This window comes from Triticum aestivum, chromosome 7A (genome assembly GCF_018294505.1).
Source record: "Triticum aestivum cultivar Chinese Spring chromosome 7A, IWGSC CS RefSeq v2.1, whole genome shotgun sequence".
Taxonomy (NCBI): Eukaryota; Viridiplantae; Streptophyta; class Magnoliopsida; order Poales; family Poaceae; genus Triticum; species Triticum aestivum.
Window position 1 is genome coordinate 679,079,101 of NC_057812.1, and position 16,248 is coordinate 679,095,348.

Here is a 16,248-nt window from a genome sequence, read left to right on the forward strand (position 1 = left end):
TTCAAATTCAAACTCCATATGTGATTATTCAAATGCCATTTAATTGATTTGTGCTATACAGCAGCTATAAGTTGTTCTAACATGCATGGAAATGGTACAGATGGATTCCTTGAATTTTTCGGATAATTTTTCATATATAATTTATTTAATTTGGAGTTACGGTTAATTTTCTATGATTTATTGAAGTTTTAGCTATTTCTGGAATTTCCTGATTATTTATAAAATAAACTAAATTCCAGAAAAGGAATATTGCGTCAGCATGGCGTTGGCATGACGTCAGCAGGTCAACAGGGGCTGGTCCGGTCAAACCTTACCAGTGGGGTCCACTGGTCAGTGACTGGAGCTGGTTAGTGCCGCTGACTTGTGGGCCCGGTCAACGGCCGCGTCAGCTTGGTCAAAACTGACGCGTGGGGCCTCTCTAGTTTAGTTAATCCTAAACAGATATTAAACTAGGGTTAATTAGGGCGTGGGGCCTAGGTGTCAGTGACACGGTGCGGTGTTTAGTGGCTAATTAAGCCAGCCACGTCAGCAAGTGACGCCGGTGACCCCCGACAAGGGCGAGACCTCGCCGGAGTTGCTCGGGACGGTGCTACAGCCCGCGGCTGGTCGCGCTGAGGGCACCAAGAGGGAGCCCGTGCTCGCGCGCATCTAGGGGAACCAACGGGAGGTGCAGGGGTGGACGGAGTTCGCCGGAAGCAAGGTCGTAGCGGCGGCCGGAGTTCGGGCGCCGATGAAAACGACGACACCGTGCACGGGAGGATCTACGGTTAGCACCTATGCGTTCTATGAGAGCTCATGAACCCAACGGAGGCACGCACGGGACCAAATGGCCACCGGAGCCTCATCGGCGATGAGCTCGTGCGGCGGCGTGCTGTCGGGGGAGAGAGGCGCGGCGGCTACGGCATGCTAGAGAGAAAACGAAGAGGGGGAGGAGGAAGAGGAGCTCACGGGGAGTCGGTTGGAGCAGACGGCGAGCTCGGGGAGGCGGCGACGGCGGCGAATCGATGGCGGCGGTCCTCGGTGGCCGAGGAGGGGAAAAGCGTCGGGACGGCGCTTCGGGGCTTCTCCGGTCGCGTGAGCCGACGGAGAGGTCGAGGGAGGCACTGCGGAGCTCGGGAGCGCGTCGGGGAGGAGAGGGGGTGGCGGTGGCCGCGAGGGCAGCGAGGGTCAGCGACGGTGGCGCTCGGCCGGTTGTGTGCGAGAGGGACGGAGAAGGGGAGAGGCGATGGGAGAGGTCGAGGGGGTTCCAGGGGGGTGCGTGGCGTCTCCCAGAGGCATCCAGGCGTCGAGGTGGAGCGGCAAGCAGGAGGTGGCCGAGGCGTGCGCCGGCGTGCGTCGGTCGCGCGCGCTGCCTACTGGCGCGAGGAAGACGACAGGGGGGGAGTGGAGATGGGCTGGGCCGGCTTCTGCAGCAGGCCACACAGGTAGGCGCCAGGTAAGTGGCTGGGCTTCTCTCTTTTATTTCTGTTCTGTTTTATTGTTCTGTTTTCTTTTATTAATATCTTTTGCCATTGTTTTAAATTTTAAACAAATTCAAACAATGCCAAAAACTCCTCTGAATATTTTTATTTTGCTAGATGGACTTTTCCAAAAGCTCATAAAATATTTCAGGGGTATTTGAAATTATATTCTAATTATATGAATATAATTCAAATTCAAATAGGTAATGATTTAAATTCAAAGTCCCAAAAATAAATCCTTAAAAATGTTCAATATTTTGGTTGGGACCAGAACCCTTGCCAAAAATTATCAAACATTTAAGAAGAGCATTTTGGAACAATGAATGAGATTTTAGGGTTTTTGCCCTTCTTTTATTTAAGTTTTTGAGGCTTCCAAATTTCCTCAGTTCAAGTTTCAAAATTTAAACATGATGCAAACACTAGGCAGCACCAGAAGTTAGGGATGTGACAACTCACCCCCACTAAACAAAAATCTCGTCCCGAGATTCAAGCGTAGGGTAAGGTGAAGGGGAAACGTAATCTAGTATAATCTTCACGATCGAGGGTGCATTCCATAAGAGTGTTGATTTGATCACCATCATTATCTTGATGTCTTGCTCCGAGAACTCCAACCAACATGACAACAAGAGGAGAAGGGAACTCTAGAAGGATCAATCTTCTCGAAGGTCGAACAACTCAGGATTAACTCTCGGAATGAGACGTAGCAAGATCTCTCGAGCTGAGAGACGAAGCACAACTCTAGAGGGATGGAGTGGAACAGATGATGAGGTTCACTAGGTAGACAACAATTTCACGCTTAAGAAGGTGGTAAACGATTGTCAACGTAGCGAGGAGTTGAATTGCCATGATGCCATAACGATGCACCTTAGGGAAGGTGACTCGTAGAGATATCCCCTTAAGTGGCAAAAAGAATTACCTTTGATTCAAAGATCATTGAAACTCTTTAAACCAGCCTAAGGAAATTCTCGAGCGATCGTTTGGAGGGGTTCGGTAAAATGGCATACTCGGACTTGGATGATGTGGATTACCTTGTTGAAGACAACGTAATGGATGAATTTGCTTATCACCAGAAATGGAAGAGACCCATGGTAGAATGGCACATTGGCGGTGCAAGCTGGGAACAAAATGCAAATGCTGGGAATGATTCTGGTAACTGGGGGAAGAACCCAACAATAGAGAGTGAATTCACTGTTTGAAAGGTCATAGGATTGCCGAGGAAACTGAGAGCATCCCAATTAGTGTCGATGATAACACCTAGCGCTTGTGCGTGCTCTCAAGAACTTGAGCATTTCCATATTCATCAGGTTTTACCAACATCCGTGTCAAGGATCCTGGCAACACAACGTACTACCATGATGAATGGTGATGGAGGATGCAGATGCAAAGGAAGATAACACTTTCTCAGATTTCACCTTAGCGAGGCCAAGGGATCAAAATCTAGATGATCGACCGAGAGACATTTAGCACTCCGCTTTTAATGTTCTCCCTGATGTGATAGCATAATCCATTCATAGATATGGTTTGACATCTAGAACATCAGGTAAAGGTCGGACTTCGGGAACACAAAAGAAATCCATAAGGAACATCTAAGGAGTAAATCCTACGAAGTCCTTATGTGGAGGTGGCCAACTTTCTCAATCAAGATACTACAATAATAGGTCTTCCGGCTGGGTGTGTTGGCCATGACATCCACTTTACCGGTTATCGAGGGATCAGTATTATAGTTCTTGGGAAATGTTCCAACCATCATATCTGCCTGAGATTCAGATCTGGTTGGTGTCAGGATATTCCAGACTCATCGAGTCTAGGAAGAAAAAGAAAGTTTGCAACACAATTTGACGAGATGACGTTGCGAGATTCTCGGGAAATGAACTACGATAGCAAGCTCCAAAACATGAGCTGGTTCTGCTACAAACATGTGAACACGTTGTCCCAGACAAGCATGACCACGTGGTAGTCTTATAATAAAACACTACCGAGTTCAGGTTGGGAACCATCACCGTGGATAACGAAGTCCTCGCATAAGTCATATGATTAGCTCTTATGAGGGAACTTCTTCTCCTTGAACAAATCAATCAGTGGCTTGGTGTGCTCAGGACACATATGGAATGAAGGTTGCAAGTCTTCAAACCACAGAATTCTTCGCACGTGTGCATGACTGATTTGGGATGATTCCAAAGGAAACAACATTAACTTTCTCAAATTCACGGCGGCAACTTTCACCAAATGCACGTGAATCAAAGGAAGTCACTTCTTTCATCCAAACAAATACTTCATGAGCTAGCATGAAGAAAATGCTTCAAAAGTTTCCAACACTAACTTATTGTTCAACAAAATCATGGAGGAGATAAGGATGTTGTCAATGGGCTCAACAACAATTCATCCGGGTTTCCCTTTAAAAGGAATTCCATAGTTAAGTGAACACGGTGATAGCATTGGTCAGACCAAGGCATATAATGGTGTATGCTCGAGGAAAACCCACGAGTAAGACAACATTACGAATATCGTTGGTTCTGATTTGATTTGACGATAGCCCATACTCAATCAAAGGATTGATAAGACAATAGGTCCAGCAACTGATCACAGGGACCAATCGATGAAGATATCATCTTTCTCCAACACACATTACACAAGAATATCCCTTTGGAACGAACTAAGTCAGGCAAGCTTTTATCTTCCAACTCTCCAAGTTGTTTTCTAGCTTAACCAACTAGCTCAGGGATATCTAACACCGATTCTTGGAGGGAAAGTGGTTCACAAGAAGCCGACTTGATGACGAGCTCAACATAGCAGTCAGGTGACAACCTGGTAATACTTCCGAGAAGATAATCGAAACATCACGAACCACCGGTATGTTACTAAGCTCGAGAACAATCTTGCTTTTCAGGGCAAGACAATATGATCAAAGAGCGAGGGATTTGGAATAATCCTAACTCATCGATCAAGGAGTGCACCAGGAAAAGGACTAGGTTGCATGATCAACCTTAGAATGATGATTCAAAAACCAACACGCTAAGAATGAAATTATTGTCCATTAACTACCAAGCAACAAGGTTGCTAGGAGTATTGAATTCACACATCACGATTCACTTGTCGGCATTCCGGTTGCGACAACACAGAACCGAGGGATGAATAATGATGGCGAGAAGTATCACTGTACCAAGAGTTCATAGGATGGTGTGCAATTCCTACGATAATCCCGATATAAAAGATGGTAATACTCCAAGGTAGAACAGAATCAAAAGCTGGGCTGGCATTTTGATCTGTGGAGCACAATTGCTTTGACCCAATCCTAGATATGGATGAGGTACTGGAGTTTGTTTCTCCTAGTCATTCCGGAATAGAATGGCTTGACAGACCAAAAGAGTAATAGGCATCGATGAACGAATGCACACATAATCTTGACTATCAATTGATAGACGAGGGTCAGAAGACAACTAAAGAGGGACAACTCAAAGGAACATACGATTTTCTGAGTTGTGGATGCATGGTTTAGCATGTCGAACGAAGTTCAACATATTTCTTCCGGATAACCCATGCAGAAAGGTAGAACTGACAGAGTCACAATATAGCATGGAGAACTCATCAAGAGCACTCTAGTTGTGATCATTCAGTTCAACGAGGAACTTCTGCCATAAGTAGTTCATGGTATTTGGAAGAAGAAGATACCACGGACTGCAAGGACTATCGCAAAGGTTACTAATATCCTAAAGGAACGAGCAGAAACTATCAACATGAAGCAAGTAGGGTGAATCTTGGTTCGAAAACCCAAGGAGTAGAATGCCTACTAACTAAGTGGCATCAGAGGATGCTTACGAGAATGATGGCCAGAATCATCACACTGGGACAGAAATCATGGCTAAATTACTAGATGATCCCCTAAGACACCTAGGGTCATAATACCAGCTCCAACATATAGGTCAAGGCAATAAAGTACCTCAACTCACTGATTTGTGTGATTAATCTGACCAAAGGCACATCGGAAACAGAAGGAAGGGATTTGCAAATGCATCGGACTATTTAGAAACCTGGGATGACTCGGACAGCATAACGGCTGTAAATGCTCAAAAGGTTTGGAGACATACTACAAAATGGTGGCATAACCACTCAGAAGCACAATATCAAGGTTTCAAGATCAACAATTAACATACGGAAGTAGTAGGAACTGAACTGAGACTTAAATCCAACAATCCTATAAGTTTACGGATTAGTAACACGTCATCCTGATAGATAGATGAGAAGACCTAGTTCCTTAACCCCGTAGGAAAGATAAGATGACTCAGATCAGAAGGGCATAAGGTATAAGGAGTAAAAAAGAGCCTTACGTTCCATCCCACAATCAATTCCCTTATATAACTAAAGAATTTCTAGACTCAACATCGACCAGTTTGGCTTGGTAATCCTACAGGCAGTCAAGCTCTGATACCAACGCTGTCAGGACCCCGACTCAATGCCACATCGATCTAGCATGTAACACCTCATATCACTTTGCGGCCTCACGCACGGTATTCCCACGGGTGTCGCCTTACCTTTGCCCGGGTCCGTTTGCGTCTTTTGGCACACGTATATGATAGTGTCGCTAGCATCCATATGATAAGGAGTCCGGGCTGACATGGCTAGTCGTAAACCCAAAGTGGCACAAACTTACAGGGACAGGCATCCATGACCCAACATCGAACGTGCCGGTCATCAGCGAGTGAATCCAGGCTGTAGCACTGGGCTAGCAGGACTCCGGTGAACCGGGCTGTAGCGGGCTAACAGGACTCCGGTATTCATCGCGTGACATTTCCCCGAAGGGACAAACACAGGAACGAAGAAGGACACATGCCGGCCAGCCTAGGTGTTCCGGAGCAGTAGCAAGCTACCATGGCTCGGTGGAAACACTAGGAGACATTTCCCGGTAAGAGAGGCTACTAAGGATAAACAACTAGATAGTCAGATCCCACACATACCAAGCATTTCAATAACATACACACAATATGCTCGATATGTGCAATACAACATGGCATCACAAAACGACTCTACGACTCAAGTAGTTTATTCGATAGGCTCCAAGGAGCGAGATATTACAAACATGGGTCTCATGACCCAACAATCAGAGCATACAAGTCAAAACACAAACGGAAGCTATCATGTCTGAGTACAGACCTCTATAAATGAAAAAGGCTGAGAAGCCTGACTATCTATCAGATCCTGCCGAGGGCACAAGATCGTAGCTGAGGTAACAAGCTAAACGTCGAAGTCCACGCGAAACTACTAGTGAGACCGAAGTCTCTCTGCAAAAACATAAAATAGGCAAACATGAGTACAAATGTACCCAGCAAGACTTACATCAGAACTAACTACATATGCATCATTATCAATAAAGGGGATGGTGGGGTTTAACTGCAGCAAGCCAGCTTTGACTCGGTGGCTATCCTGAACTACGACTGCAATGTAACTCTTTTGAGGTGGCGCACACGAGTCCACATATTCACCATATCAATACACCACTATGGACCCGCTCCCGTCTCCCTACGAGAACGCCATCCATAGCACTCACGCTTATCTTGCGTATTTTAGAGTATCCACTTTCACTTGTCTATGAACTGATATAAGCAACCCAGAAGTCCTTTTCCGCGGACATGGCTATTCGAATAGATGAAGTTAACCCTGCAGGGGTGTACTTCTTCACACACGCTCTCACCACTTACCGCCGTTTACACGACATGTACTCGGCAACCTTCAAGCGGAAGCCCAACGTGGGTGTCGGCCACGGCCTACCTAAACACTCGAGTCTCTAGTCCAGGTTTATCGCCTATTCGGGTTCCATCCATGAGGAGATCCGGCCGGAGTTTCGCTCACAGCCCCAAACGATGTGAACAGGGTTCCCGAGACACCAAACGGGCGCCCGGTACACCGTGCCACGTGCCTACCGCATCACAGCCCACCCCTCCGGTCAGCGCTGCCCACGGCCTCCAGCATACTACAAACACCAGAAACTACTTGCAACTCCTGGACAGAGGACAAGGGTGATTAAGAAGCCGAGAGGGTCCATTGGTTTCGGGCCCAATGCGTGGTAGTAGCTGAATCATGGATCACAAACACAGAACTCAGTTCCTGAGGACGGCTTCAATGAGACAACCCACCATGTACTCCTACATGGCCTCTCACCGCTACCTTTACCAAATCGTATTCACACACTTTGCTCACACACAGTAGGACATGTTCACACACCTCTGATTCATCCCCGATGAATCAGACCTGACTCAACTCTAAGCAGTAGCAGGCATGACAAACAAACATGAATGAGTAGGCACAACAGGGCTCAAACAACTCCTACTCATGCTAGTGGGTTTCATCTATTTACTGTGGCAATGACAGGTCATGCAGAGGATAAAGGGGTTCAGCTAGCGCAGCAAGTAACAGATGAATCGGTGTTGTCCTAATGCATTAAAAGAGAGCAGGGGCGAGAGAGTAGGATTGTGTTGGAATGAACAAGGGGGTTTTGCTTGCCTTGCACTTCTGAAGATAATATAGTTCTTCATCGGTGTCATCGATCACAGCGTCGGAACATCGTCTACCGGGAGGGAACAGATACCGGCAACAAAGAAGAAATACAATCAATGCAATGCACAATATGATGCATGATCATGACATGGCAATATGAATGTGTTTGAGCTAATGCAACTAGCAACAGATTAAATGAAGTTGGTTTGAATACAAGATTCAAATTCAAACTCCATATGTGATTATTCAAATGCCATTTAATTGATTTGTGCTATACAGCAGCTATAAGTTGTTCTAACATGCATGAAAATGGTACAGATGGATTCCTTGAATTTTTTTGATAATTTTTCATATATAATTTATTTAATTTGGAGTTACGGTTAATTTTCTATGATTTATTGAAGTTTTAGCTATTTCTGGAATTTCCTGATTATTTATAAAATAAACTAAATTCCAGAAAAGGAATATTGCGTCAGCATGGCATTGGCATGACGTCAGCAGGTCAACAGGGGCTGGTCCGGTCAAACCTGACCAGTGGGGTCCACTGGTCAGTGACTGGAGCTGGTTAGTGCCGCTGACGTGTGGGCCCGGTCAACGGCCACGTCAGCTTGGTCAAAACTGACGCGTGGGGCCGCTCTGGTTTAGTTAATCCTAAATAGATATTAAACTGGGGTTAATTAGGGCGTGGGGCCTAGGTGTCAGTGACACGGTGCGGTGTTTAGTGGCTAATTAAGCCAGCCAGGTCAGCAAGTGACGCCGGTGACCCCCGGCGACGGCGAGACCTCGCCGGAGTTGCTCGGGACGGCGCTACAGCCCGCGGCTGGTCGCGCTGAGGGCACCAAGAGGGAGCCCGTGCTCGCGCGCATCTAGGGGAACCAACGGGAGGTGCGGGGGTGGACGGATTTCGCCGGAAGCGAGGTCGTAGCGGCGGCCGGAGTTCGGGCGCCGATGAAAACGACGACACCGTGCACGGGAGGATCTACGGTTAGCACCTACGCGTTCTATGAGAGCTCACGAACCCAACAGAGGCACGCACGGGACCAAATGGCCACCGGAGCCTCGTCGGCGATGAGCTCGTGCGGCGGCGTGCTGTCGGGGGAGAGAGGCGCGGCGGCTACGGCATGCTAGAGAGAAAACGGAGAGGGAGAGGAGGAAGAGGAGCTCACGGGGAGTCGGTTGGAGCAGACGGCGAGCTCGGGGAGGCGGCGACGGCGGCGAATCGACGGCGGCGGTCCTCGGTGGCCGAGGAGGGCAAAAGCGTCGGGACGGCGCTTCGGGGCTTCTCCGGTCGTGTGAGCCTACGGAGAGGTCGAGGGAGGCACTGCGGAGCTCGGGAGCGCGTCGGGGAGGAGAGGGGGTGGCGGTGGCCGCGAGGGCAGCGAGGGTTAGCGACGGTGGCTCTCGGCCGGTTGTGTGCGAGAGGGACGGAGAAGGGGAGAGGCGATGGGAGAGGTCGAGGGGGTTCCAGGGGGGGTGCGTGGCGTCTCCCAGAGGCGTCCAGGCGTCGAGGTGGAGCGGCAAGCAGGAGGTGGCCGAGGCGTGCGCCGGCGTGCGTCGGCCACGCGCGCTGCCTACTGGCGCGAGGAAGACGACAGGGGGGGAGTGGAGATGGGCTGGGCCGGCTTCTGCAGCAGGCCACACAGGTAGGCGCCAGGTAAGTGGCTGGGCTTCTCTCTTTTATTTCTGTTCTGTTTTATTGTTCTGTTTTCTTTTATTAATATCTTTTGCCATTGTTTTGAATTTTAAACAAATTCAAACAATGCCAAAAACTCCTCTGAATATTTTTATTTTGCTAGATGGACTTTTCCAAAAGCTCATAAAATATTTCAGGGGTATTTGAAATTATATTATAATTATATGAATATAATTCAAATTCAAATAGCTAATGACTTAAATTCAAAGTCCCAAAAATAAATCCTTAAAAATGTTCAATATTTTGGTTGGGACCAGAACCCTTGCCAAAAGTTATCAAACATTTAAGAAGAGCATTTTGGAACAATGAATGAGATGTTAGGGTTTTTGCCCTTCTTTTATTTAAGTTTTTGAGGCTTCCAAATTTTCTCAGTTCAAGTTTCAAAATTTAAACATGATGCAAACACTAGGCAGCACTAGAAGCTAGGGATGTGACAGCTTGGCCTTGTCTAGGCGGGCACGATGGAGCGCCTGGAGCTTTCGAAAGCTTGCGCCCATGGCCTGGAGAAGCCGCTCCTCCTGAGAACCATCACCACCGGCGTTTGGTTTGTCGATGACCTCGAGCCCGGCGGTGGCAAGCACCTCCTCATCGAACACCTCTCCCTCGATGGGCGCCTTGGAGCTTGACGCCCCTAGGAGGTGGACGAAAAGGTCGCCGCTCACCCTCAGGTACCTGCCGGAGCCAGAGGCAGAGGAGGAGGAAGGTTGGTCATCAGCCACCTCCTCCTCGGCAACGGGCTCGCCGGCCTCTCCGATAGGTCCCTTGCCGGCCTCCTCGGTAGTAGCCTTCCCGGGCTCCCCGACAGGCCCCTTGGCGGCGTCCTCGGCGGCGATCTTCTCGGCCTCTGCCGCGGCGTCCTTGGCGACATCCTTGATGACGGTGTCCAGGTCCTCCCGGTCCGCCGGGAGAGGATCTGGATATCAGAAGGGGGGGTGAAGTGAAGCCAAGACCAAGATTCAAGAAGAAGAAAAAGGATGGAGGGCGAATGGCTTACCCGTGCAGGGCTAGGAAGAAGAGGCCCCCTCCCCGCCAACATCAGGCGCCGAGGTGTGGCCACCAGTGCCCAAGCTTGCCTCCTCCTCCTCCGTGTGCATCGGCTCGGTGCTTGGCGCCCTTGCCGGGGACGCCCCTCGGGGCGGCGTGGTCAATGGGGGCGGCGCGTCGGGGGTGGCCCTAAGTGGATCCTCCCGCTATTGTCCTCCTCCTGCGATCTTGGCAAGGTCAGCGCGAATAGACCATACCCTCGACACACGTCGACGAGGGGTGAGTGGCGAACTTACGCTGGGGGCTGCTATCCGGGCTGCTCACCACCACTAGTGGCGCCCTAGAGGTGCCCGCCGAGGGCTAGCCGCCTGTTGAGGACCTGGCCCTCTTCGCCCTCTGGGCCAGCGTCTCCGCATCCCTGCCGAGACGAAAACAAGTCAAGATAAGAAGCACAGTTAGAGGAGCTGGAGATGACGAAAGGAAACAACACTTACTCGTCCTCCACCTCCTCTTCTGCTGACTTCCTCTTCCTCCTCGGGCAGAGAGACCTGAGGTCAAAGAAGACCTCAGTGTCGTCGCCTGCGCGAGGAGGGGAAGCAGGCGGAGTTGGGGAACGCTTGGACGAAGAAGAGGCATATGCTTTCTTCTTCGCCACCGCGGCCTTCACCAACTTCTTCACCGCCGCGGCCCTCATTTGGCGTGTGGACGTCTCCTCGGCATGCTGGGGTTGTGCGGCCCTGCCGGGCCGAACCGGCTCGCCGGAGCTAGCCCGCCGCAGGACTCGCCCTTTCCCCGTAGCTGGGGGCTCGACAGCTTTAGCTTCCTCCTTTGACGACTCATTGTCGTCGTCCTCGACAAGAGGGGCCCCAGCGCGGGCGCTGCTGGCCTCCCCAGTGGACTCTGCCCACTGGGCGAGTTCCTTCTCCTCTGCGGCCGCCGCGGGCTTGTCCTCCACGCCGTCGGCGCTGCCGGCCTCCTTGGCGAGCTCCGCCTCCGCCGCCATGGCGACGATTTAGTCCAGCTTCGCCTAGGTGGTGTCCTGGACGAGCCGCGGCTCGTCGCGGACGTACTTCTCCTCCAGACTGTCAAAGAACTCCTGCACCTGCTCCTCCAGCAGCTCGGCCCAATTTGAGACGGGGCCCTGCGCGTTCAATCCAGCATCATGGCGATGATGTCATTCCGGCGCGAGTTATTGCTCAGCGGGACCACCCCGCCTGCAACCCAAACAAGGGCCCATTGGCGACCATGTCGGCCTTCGCGGCCTTGCCGGACCTCTCAGCCTTCCCGTCGCGGCCCACGTCAAGCTGGAAGAGCCGCTGGCAGAAGTGTGCGTGCGCCAGCACCACGAAGTTGTGGTCGAGGCCGGGGCAAAGCCTCATGATATCGGCCGCATTCGTGAAGAGCCAGGCCAGCCTCCCCTTGTTATGTAGCGGAGCGATTCGGCGGCGGATGAAATCCGCCCCGATCATCTCAAGGGTGAGCCCGGCCTCGGTGAGGCGAAGAATCCAGGTGATGGTGATCTTGAGCTTGTCGTCCCGGGCATCAACGTCGCCCCAGTCGGGCCTGCAAACCGGCGGCGCCTGGCGAACCTGGCAGAACTCATGTGAGTTGTCCTCCTCAATCCAGCACCACCGGCCCCTCCATTCTTCCCACCTCTCCTTCTGGGCGCCCTCTGGGTACGTGCCTTTGGACCTCGGGATCCAGGTGACGCAGCCAGAGATGGCGCCTCCTCCTGGATGCGAGGGTAAAATTAATGGCGGAAGAGTGCCGTGTTGGGGACGACTCCGGCGAAGCCCTCACGGAGGTGGGCAAAAAGAGCCATGCACGACACAACATTTGCAGTAAAATCCAGAAGGAGGAAGCCAAATGTGTGCATGACATCATTGAAGAAATCGGAGAAAGGAGGGCAGAGGCCACAAGAGAAGTAGTCAACGAAAAACGGGTACCGATTCGGGGCGGCCTCAGCGTAGTTGGCGGGGACGACGTGCGTGGCTGGATGCCCCATCATCTCCCCCCCCCCCGTCTTGCACCCCCATAGGGGCTTGAAGCTGTTCCGAAGCTCGAACACGTCGACCGTCGAGAGGAAGTAGGCGAGCTGCGTCCGCCGCGCCGCCAACTCACTCTCCGGTGGCTCCGTCGCTCCGGCGTCCTTGGCCATCCCTTTGCCCTTGTTGGTTTGGGGGCCATGGCGGCTGCGAGAGGCGAGGGGCGGAGGGCAGCGAAGATGCAGCAGCGGCAAGAAGGGGCAGAAGCTTGAGAAGGAAGGATAAAGGGACGGCGGTTCCAAGCTTGGAAAAGGCGCAGGGGGGATAAAGTGAGCAGCGCGCCCGCGGTTCTTCCTCTTTTTATGGGGAAGGCGTGGGCCGCCTCCTCTCCCATTAACCACGATGTGACGCATGCGTACGGGAAACGCCCCACGCATGACCCCCACGTCACGCACGACCCTCCACGTCGCGCGTTCAACGCGGGTCGTGGGGAAGCGCAGCGGACGAGAAGTTACTGCGGTAAAATCCGCCCCACCTGCCCGCGCACCATTTTGGGCCTAGCCCAACAACACGTCGCGCTTATGTGTGGCCCAGGCCCGGGGGCTCCTGTCGGTGTACAAAAGTAGGGGCTCTCCTTTTGACACTTTTACTTGTGCACGGGCAGTCAGAGCCACGCGCCGCGGCCACACTTAGCAAGGCAGAGGAGGGAAGCCGGGGAGAAGCCGAAGCACAAGACAACCAAGGCGATACCAAGACCAAAAGCGCAGGAGAGAAAGAGGGCGAGGTAGACTCCCTCGGCAAGATCCTTGCCGAGGCAGCCTCCGCAACCCCGGCAAGGGCCTTGCCGGGGCAACTTGCTCAATGCCAGCAGAGCGGGCCACCCTTGAGCCCATAGGCTCTAACCCAATCAACTACATTGGAGCCAAGGCTCGAGAGGCGCCTCTGTGGTGGCATGCAAATCTTCTTCAAGATCATAAACATATGAGTTCAGATGAGGACCAGAAGACGGCGACCCTCGGCAGGATCCTAGCCGAGGAAATCCACAAGACCCCCGGCAAGACTCTTGTCGGGGATGACAGCAATGCAACGACAAGACCCTTGCCAGGTCCCCGGCAAGACCCTTGCCGGGGCATCAGCAGGGCCACTGCCAGGCCTGTGTCATCCAAGACTTCACCGTCGTCCCCATGCAGCTGCCAGCTCAACCAGTTGAGCAGGTGCCTGCATGGCGACGTGCGGCCTCTACACGAACCCAACAAGCTCCAGCGTGGTGGCATGCAAGTCTTCCTGAAGGCTCCACCACCACGCCAGCCTAGCAGCCAGCCAACGTGGCGCCACGACGCCCCGTCAGCTCGGACGCGTGTCAAGGCCAGGCGAGGCGGCGACAACTGGGACGTGCTTCCCTGGCGTCCCCGATAAAGCAAGGGGGGCACGTCAGCAGCGCATTAAATGCGTTTGTCCGACGGTCCCAGAGGATAGGCTCATCGACTGTAGACCTTTCCACCTTTTGTGTGCCACTGTGGCGACCACCTTTTGCCTAGGAGGCCTGAGGTGACCAGGAGAGGGATTCGGCTCTTTTGGGCAAGTTGCACCCCGTAGCTAGCTCAATAACACACTCAAATACATCCACCAAAGCAGGACTAGGGTATTACGCATGTTCGCGGCGCGAACCTGGGTAAACGATCCGTGTGCTTCCTGTCAGACCCGCTCTTCTCACAACCCCGCGCCTGCCTACCGTAGAAGGGAGCCCAGTGACCCCATAGGTGCCGTTCCCACCGACAGTGAGGGCCACACAACCCGTAGCAGGGTTCATTCGCCAGTCTATGATTAGCTGCCCTGGTGAGCTTTCCGATCTCTTGATCAGTTTTCTCTCCACCGGTCGCTTGGCCGGTGTTGTTTTTTGGTTCATCGATCATAGATCCGGTTACATCACCCACCACACGTCATTCTCACGCGCCTCTTCTCCGACATCAGTGTCGACTCTACATCGGCCAGTTCTTCATCAACCGCGCGACAAGGCTGGACGCGATCGACAAGGGACACCTTCATGCGTCGCTGCCGGCCGCTCTCGCCCGCATGGTCTCCATCGCTGGTCTGTATTCATTGTTATCGCCTGGGAGATCATTGACATTGTTGCCATCGACTCCAATCTACACGTCCACCACGCCATGGCACGCATAGCAGTACCGTCGGTCTCATCAACCGACGCCGTGCACGTCCCCAAGCTCGCGCCTATTACTAATCGAGCCACAAATTGCCATTGCATTGTCCCTTCGGACCGCAGCGTCGCCGCCCCGAGGTCCTCCCCGCAGTTGCCCCGACCCGCACAATGTCGATGCATCGTCCCTTTGGGTTGTCACGCTACGACACACGATCCACGCCACTGCCACGAGGTCTTCACCATGGCTGCACCAACCCGTGTCTTGCCGTTGCGTCGCCCCTCCAGGCCGTAGTGCCGCGACACACGGTCGACGCCGCCGCCTCGTGGTCTTCGCCACTGTCGCCCCAAAACGCACGCTGCTGCTGCATCGCCCCTTCGCCCCGTCCACTCTGCCACCCCCCCCCCCCCCCCCCCGCGTGTTAACGTCTTCTGTGGAATGCACCACGCCATCTCCCTCGGTGCGGGATCGCCACCGTCCGCGCACGGTCTTCATCACATGTTGGTGTCTTCCACACCTACTTCAAGCACCATCGCCGCACTTCTACAGGCAACCTGATGGCAACTCCTCGCCATCGCAGGTCCCGTCGACTACCTCTTCACTAGTTTGGGCATCCAACATGACCACTTCAGGTCGTTTCTGGTTTTGACGCTTTCGTCTTTGTCCATCACGACTTCATCGCCAACGTCATCTTGTCCTCGACTACTTCGTCTACTCCGACAACCGTGCACTCCACTGGCACTTCTTTCTCTTCACTGCACTGCACCTCACAACCATCATAGAGGCCTCCTCTACTAGTCCCCTACGACAATGGGAAACATGTCATAATGGTCCCTGCCTTCGCACGCACTGTACTGGAAATACTGATATGTGCATTCGTCGCCGACGCGTTCCCGAGTCTTGCAAGCTCGGATCGGCACCTCATCTTCCTCGGTATCGACAATGTCTTTTTTAGCAGCGATAACCTCTTCTACGACTGCCTCGGCCGCATCACCGACGAGTTCTTCTTTGCGTACTCGTTTCTGGCAAAACCATAGTATGCCTTTGTCCCCAATGTGCGCCTGGTTCTAGAAAAACTATGGCCGCACCTCGTCCTCGACGGCTCGGACTACGTCTTCTTCGGCATCAGCTTCCTCGACGCGTCTCCGTCATTTCGTTCGTGCACTATGTGCCTGTGGCTTCACGTTCGGCTCTCTCGAACCGGCACCCTACCACGACATCGACCACGGCAAACTCTCGCACGACTACCTCGACTACGGCTCCGCCACCCATGCTCTCGGCTTCCTCGAGTTCGACACAAAGGGCTATCACCTCTCTTGAGCAACTCAGCGGCTTCCTCTATAGTCAATGTGTTCGCGATGCGACACCGTGCACGGTGCTCCCGCTACGATAGCGGGGGTATGTTAGCGCATCGGCTTCTATCATCAGTTTCTCTCCAGTCTGACCGTCCGCGACACTCCCGTTGTCTGCGACGCCACCTC